Genomic DNA, 7,687 nt, shown 5'->3' on the forward strand with positions numbered 1-7,687 from the left:
CAGGAGTTTTCAAAGATCCATGCCAGAGGCTGGGCTATGATGCTCACCAGCTGCTTGAGTACCCTGGGGTGTAGATTGTTAGGGCCTGCTGACTTGAAGATATCTAGCTTCTCAAGGTGTTCCTTCATGAGGTCAGCATTAATGGAGGGCAGGAGATCTCCCTCACCCGGACCTCCCTGTCCCGTAGCGGGCATGGGCGTCCCATGGGACTGATGAAAGACTCATGAAAGACCGATGCAAAGTACCCATTTAATTGCTTTTTCCTGGATGTCAGTTGTCATTTGCCCCATCTGATTCAGCAGGGGTCCAATGTTGCCTTTGCTTTTCCTCCAGCTCCCCACATATCTGAAAAAGGACTTTTATTGTCCTTGATGCTCAAAGCTCGTTGGAATCCCGTTGCAGCCTTGGCTTTCCTGGTTTGCTCCCTGCAGGACTGGACCAGTGCAGAATAATCCTCCTTGGAGGTGAATCCCATCCTCCATCCTTTGTAGGCCTTTCTTTTTAGCCTCAGGAGGTCTGCTAGGTCCCTGGAGAGCCAGAGGGGCTACTGTGCCCTCTTGCTGCCTTTCCTCTGAGATGGAATAGACTTAGCTTGTGCATTCAAGATCGCTCCCTTGAAGAGCAGCCACTCTTTTTGAACTCCCCTCTCCCTGGGGTCATGGTCCCTTAGGGCCTAACTGACAAGCCTCCTGAGCTTGTCAAAGTCAGCTTTCCTGAAGTCAAGGACTTCCATGTTGCTGACTAACTTGCCAGGTTTACAGTGGATGGTGAAGGTTATCAGCTCGTGGTCGCTGTCACCCAGCTTCCCATCGATCAGTAGGTCACCAATTAGGTCATCCCCAGTAGCCAGTACCAGGTCGAGCTGTGCTTTGCCTCTCATTGGCCCACAGACCTCTTGAGTCAGGTAGAGGTCATCCATGCACTTGAGGAAGCTTTGCGACCGCTCAGATTTTGCTGAGTGATCCTCCCATGAGATGTCCGGGTAATTGAAGTCACCCATGACAACCATGGTCATGGAGCATGTGGCCTCAGCCAGTTCCCAGGCAAACTCCTGGTCAAGCTCAGGACTTTGGGTGGGAGGTCTGTAGTAGACTCCCACAGTTGTGTCCCCTGTGCTGTGTTCCCCACAGATTTTAACCCAGAAGGTCTCCAGTCGTCCACCCTGGTTGCCAATATCAGCTTGCAGGGACGTGTAGCTTTCCTTAACATAGAGAGCTACACCCCCACCCCTTTTATCTACATGATCTCTCCTGTACAGTGTATAGCCATCTATACCCGTGGTCCAGTCATGGGTGGAGTCCCACCAGGTCTCCGTTATCCCTATGACATCATAATTATTTGCATTGAGCAGGAGGATGAGCTCCTTCTTCTTATTTCCCAAGCTCCTGGCATTTTTGTATAGGCAGGCAAGACTCTTGCAGGGGCCAGGCTGCCACAGTGCAAGGAATAGGCCTTTATGTTCTAACTACACCATGTCATTCAAGGCTGAGAAGAAGGATATCTCCTCTTCCAGATGAGCAAAAACCACCTAGGCCAAAAACCACCTCATGGTGGTATCTCCCCTACCACAAGAATAGGTTAGTGCAGCCCATCTGAATAAGATATACAGTAGTGCCCATTGTGTGCTTCTTTGCCTTTTGGCTCAGAACAAGTGTAGTCCCTATTCTTATCTTATTCAGATGGTGTAGCTGAGGGTGGAGACCTATCCATTGCACTGCAGACAGTCACCCCTACGAGAGTTTACTATAGCTTCTCAGTGGAAGGTTCTCAGCTATACAATTTATGGTGATGTGGGATTGCTCTTGAACTCTCTCTCTAACTTGCTCCTATGGCCTTTTGGCTGGGGAGAAGAGATTCTAGCGGGTATTTGAACTCAGAGGGCCTCTGGGCTTGGGGTTTGCATGTAGGATGTCTGCCAGGGATTTGAGAGTATCTGAAGCCTCAGGCTGAAAAGTCTGGAAGGTAGGATATTTTCTGATGATAACACTATGGAGACTTGAATGACTGAGCTCTGCTTAGTTGATAGAATTCGGAACTGATTTGGCTAATATGACCGGAGACATGAAATTAATTTAAAAACACATTGTTTATACTGTATATAAGTAGGTACAAAATGCAGCTTAACAATATGTTTATGGAGTGCCTGAGCTAAAAATTGCAACAGTTTCAAAAAATGTAAAATGCATCAATTATGGATTAACTAAGTGTATGGGTACCTGTTATAGTTATGTTTATTTCAAGGTCAGGGTTTTCAAATGTGCCCAGGGAGAGCGGGGTCTGATAGTAAGGAGGCGGGGGGAAGGAGCTGCAGGGGAAAGAAATTGATGGGGCAGAGGGCAAGAGGGTTACCTGACCCCCCAGATTTATTTTCCCTGCTATATCATAGAATCATAGAAATTAAGGGCTGGAAGGGACTTTGAAGGATCATGGAGTCCAACCTCTCTGCCCTGGGCAGATATACTGCTGGGATCAAATGATCCCAGCAAGGTCTCTGTCCCATCTCCTCTTGAAGACTTCCAAGGTTGAGGACTGCACCACCTCCTTGGAGAATCAATTCCAAATTCTGGTCACTCTTACCCTAAGAAAGTTCTTCCTTACATCCAATCTGAAACCGTCCTCTAAGTTTATGGCCACTGCTCCTTGTCCTCCCCTGGGATGCCCTAGTGAGCAGTTTTTCTTCCAGCTCCGGATATTCACCTCTTACATACTTATAGACAGCCACCAAGTCCCCGCTCAGTCTTCTCTTCCCCAGGTTGAACAGTCTCAGATTCCTTAGTCTTTTCTCATAAGATTTGTCCTCTCTGCCCTTAATCATTCTTGTGGCCCTTCTCTGGACTCTTTCAAGATTCTCCACATCTTTTTTGAAGTGCAGCACCAAGAACTTGGGTCTCACCAGCACTGAGTAGAAAGGAAGTATCACTTCCTTAGCCCTGCTTGCGATGCATTGGCTAATGCATCCCAGTATGCTATTAGCTTTCTTGACTACAGCATCACACTGGCAGCTGGTGTTCATCCTGTGATCAACCATAACCCTGAAGTTCCTTTCAGCCATTGTGCTGGCCAGGGCATCTCCTCCTAACCTGTATTCATGTTTCTGGTTACTTCTCCCCAGATGAAGCACTCTGCATTTATCCTTATTGAACTGTATCTGGTTCCACTCTGCCCATCTTTCCAGCTTGTCCAGGTCCACTTGTGTTGTGTTTATTATGTAAATAGTGTATGCTTGTGGCACACATTGTCTAAGAAAGATGAACCGTATCTTTTTAGGGGATAAGGCACAACACAGCATTTATTGAAAACATAAGACAAACAAAATGAAAGAACAACATAAAGGTGGTGTTTCCTCACACATACATACTCATACACTCACACATACATACCCATTTATTCACATACATACAAAAGGAGACAGACAGACAGTCCTGCAGATATCAAGATATTACCAGTCCTTAAGATGCTCAGGTTAGCTTTGTGGCCAAGCTAATTTAACCACGAGAACAAAGTTAGGTCTTGTTGGATGTGTACCGATGCTTCCTTTTTTGTGCAGGAGAGACCCAAAGCCTCTTTGTTTTTGTCCATCTTTATAGTAATGGTTCCCCATACAAATGATCCTCCTCTTTGGTTATGAAGTTATGACTGACAGACTCTTCAGGCTTTGTGGTCTGCAGTTTCTTCCATCTATTGTCAGCAATTTCTTCACCTGTTAAAACAAATCCTGATCGTACATTTTGCAATCCTTAACTGCTGATCTTTGGACATTGCTGTAACCTTTGGCTGTTAAATCACAGAAGGCTATTTCTACTCAAGACTGACTGTCTCAACAAATGCATTTTCACACATACTGTTTATTCTTTCATTACCTCTTTTTCAAACATCCCAGACATACCACAGGCCTTGCATACACACTGCTTCTCTTATACTATATTTAACCTACAAAGTCACAAAACAAAATTACTGTTACACTTATGCTAAGCAATATAAAAATTAAAATAGAGTCTCAACTAAGGCTAAGTTCCACAGTTATTTGGGCAAACTAAAATGGATATTGGTTATAAAATAATAATTAACAAAGCAATAAAGCATATTATAAAGGCAATATCAAGAGTATATAAAGGCAAATTAACTTTAGTTCAACATTTGGATCCGCAACCTATCCCCTAGCATGAATGCTTTTCCCCATAACTTAGTATCTTCTGCAAACTTGGCCAGCGTACTTTCCACATTCTCATCTAAATTGTTAACAAAGATGTTGAACAACAGAACCAAACCCTGTGGTACACCACTGGCCACTTCCCGCCAAGATGATACAGACCTGTCCACTAACACTGTCTAGGTTCGACCCCTTGGCCAGTTCCTGCCCCAGCTGACCATGCAGTTTTCCAGCCCACAATCCCCCAATTTTTTTATAAAAGTGTCATGGGAAATCATATCAAAAGCCTTTTTAAAATCCAAGTATATGACATCAACCGCATCTCCCCCATCTAAGTGGTTCATTACTTGATCATTGAAGGAGATGAGATTGGTCAGACATGACCTGCCCGCAATGAAACCATATTGGCTATCCTTCAGCATCATGCCTTCTGCCAGTCTCTCACAAATGGACTTCTTGATAATTTTTTCCAAAATTTTACTCAGTATCAAGGTCAAACTGACTGGCCTATAGTTTCCAGGATCCTCTCCCCTCTCCTTCTTAAAGACTGGCACCACATTGGCCTTTTTCTAGTTTTCCAGGACCTCTCCTAAGCACTACGAGTCTTTAGATACGTTTGCCAATGGTCCTGCAATGACTCCAGCCAGTTCCCTAGCACTCTTGGGTGTAGTCCAACTGGTCCTGAGAACTTGAAGATGTTCAGCCATTCTAAGTGCTCCCTCACCAGTTTGACACTGACCATTGACTGACAATTGCACCCCCCACAATCCATCCAGTATCTGACCAGGCGAGCAACCACCATTTGTATGCAGGAACACCAATCCAAAGTATTCATTAAAAGGTTCAGCTTTCTCCTAACTGTCTGTTATCAGCTTTCCCATCCCATTCTGCAAGGACCGCACATTTTCCTTAGTCTTCCTCCTGCTCCCTATATACCTAAAGAAGGACTTCTTATTGTCCTTGATTTGGGTCACCAACCTGATCTTGATTGCCACCCTTGCCTTCCTTATCCTCTGTCTACAAATATGGACTATACTTGTGTATTCCTCCTTAGTGACTACCCCTTATTTCCACTGTCCATAAGCCTCCTTTTTCTTTTTTAAGCACTCCTTGACTCCTCTGGTAAGCCAGAGGGCTTCCTGACCCCTTTACCATGGGAATGGACCTTTTCTGCACTCTGAGAATCACTTCTTTGAGGAATGACCACTCTTCCTGAACTCCCCCTCCAGTCCCTCTCTCCCACTATTTTCCTGTTGAAGTCAGCTCATTGAAATCAGACTTCCTGAAGTCAAGCACAACTGCCCTACTGACTGCCTTCCCTGCCCTATGACAGATGGTGAATTCTATTGTCTCATGATCACTCTGTCTCAGATTACCCTCAAATCTCAGATTTCCCACCAGGTCATCCCCTTTGGCTAAAACCAAATACAACAAAGCCTTCTCCCTGGTTGGTCCATTTACCTCCTGTACTAAATAAAGTTCTTTGGCACAGGTCAAAAACCTACATCAGTGGTTCCCAATGGTTTTTAGACTGTGGTCCAGTGGGTGCAGGACAAGGTACATAGAGCCAGCTGCCCCACTGTACAGCTTTAAACCTAGAAGCTGATCACCAGGGCGGACAGATGGGGGACCGAGTGGAGGGCTCATGCCACAACTTGGAAGCCAACCTGGCACGGTCTGGTATCAGGCCACAATCCGGTAGTTGGTAACCTCTGACCTACATGACTGGTCAGATCTGGATGAGTGCTGCTCCCAGCAGAAGTCACCCATGATAATTATGTCCCATGAACATGGAGCCTCCCTCAGTTGTCTGGAAAATTCCAGATCCAGCTCCTCTTCCTGGTGTGGTGGTCTGTAGTAGATGACTACCATCAAGTCCCCTTCTCTTCATCTGCCCCCATATCTTGACTCACAGAATCTTGAGTTGCCCTTCTCTCAAGCCATTTGGGTCTCTGAGGAGGCATACCACTCCTTTACATAAAGAGCTACACCTCCTCCCTTCTTCCCTACTGGATCTCTTCTGTGCAGACTGTAGCCTGCTATGCATACAACTGAGTCATGTGTGGCATCCCACCAAGTCTCCATTATTCCAACAAGATCATATTCTCTAGTTGCTAGCAGGAGTGCCAATTCCTCCTGCTTATTCCCTGTACTCTTAGCATTTGTGTATAGATACTTAAGTCCCTCATTGATAAACTCCAGTTCCCTGCTGCCTCTATGTTGTTCCAGCCTCTTGACACCTCCCTGACTGCCCTCTCTATGTCCTTCCTGCTTGTCTGTCCCCCGGTTTGTATTCTTGAAGGACACCCATCCCCTGATGTACCTAGTTTAAAGCCCTCTCCAGCAAGTCAGTCACCTTGGAAGAAAACAGTTTCTTCCCCCTTGCTGTGAGGTGGCTGTCATTTCTTCCCAACAAGTCTCTATCCTGGAACAGCATTTCATGATCATAAAATCCCAAACCCTTGCTGTTGCACCATCTCCTGAGCCTCGAGTTGACCTCTTCAGTACAACTGTCCCTCCAGGTCCTTTGACCCCTGACTGGGAGAATGGAAGAGAAAACCACCTGCACCTCCAACCACTTGAGCCTAGCCTCCAGAACCCTGTAGTCACTTGTGACCCACCCAGGGTTGTTCCTGGCAGTGTTATTTGTGCCCACATGGATGAGCAGCATGGGGTAGTGGTCGGAGGGCTGGATAAGTTTTGTAATCCTGTCTGTCACATCCCAGATATGGGTCCCTGGAAGGCAGCAGACCTTCCATGCAAAGGGATCCAGCTGGAAGATGGCATTCTCTGTCTGTAGAAGTGGGAGGGGGAGAAATTCAAGGCAAACCTTCAATAGTTAAATTCTGTATCTGGAAAACTATAACAAATCTATACATTTTTCATTTAAAGAATCTAATTATTGGAGGTTGTTGAGTAAATATGATAGGTTACTTATAGTGTGCAAGGTTGCTTATTTGTTTTGTGATGGGCAAAACTTATTGAATAAATAGATCCAGAAGAATGGCTGTTGTGCTGCTCAGTAAAGTGAACCTTATGGAGGAAAGGAACATTCTTCTTTCACAAATGGTTTGATTTCCTCCTTTAGAAGTTCGAGATGGAATATCGGCACATATTTTAGAATGAAGGATTTGGGGAAAGACATCATGCACTTATGATTACTGCCACCAGGTAGCCCACTATTTTCCTATCTTAATCAACACTGGACAGTAAATCAATAAAACCACTAGTTGACTGTTAACCTTGGCAAAAATATGATGAAGTGTAATGTAAAAGCGGATTTTTAGGGAACATTCTTATGGGCCTTTGCCACATGTCTGAGGCTTATTTTCCTTGTGAAGAAAGTTTGAAGCTTCTGAGTCTTAAAGGGAATTTTAAAAATCCAAATAGTCCCATTATTTGTCTACCTCTTCATCTGTAATCAGGGTGGATTGAACTAAATCGTCTATTTAAATCATGATTTAAAGCAGTAAGCCAAAAGCCTGATTTATCAACTTTCCAATTGTGTGTGTGTGTGTGTGTGTGTGTGTGTGTGTG

The sequence above is a fragment of the Gavialis gangeticus genome, unplaced genomic scaffold, assembly GCF_001723915.1.
Source record: "Gavialis gangeticus isolate Ggan-Ray unplaced genomic scaffold, GavGan_comp1, whole genome shotgun sequence".
Classification (NCBI taxonomy): domain Eukaryota; kingdom Metazoa; phylum Chordata; order Crocodylia; family Gavialidae; genus Gavialis; species Gavialis gangeticus.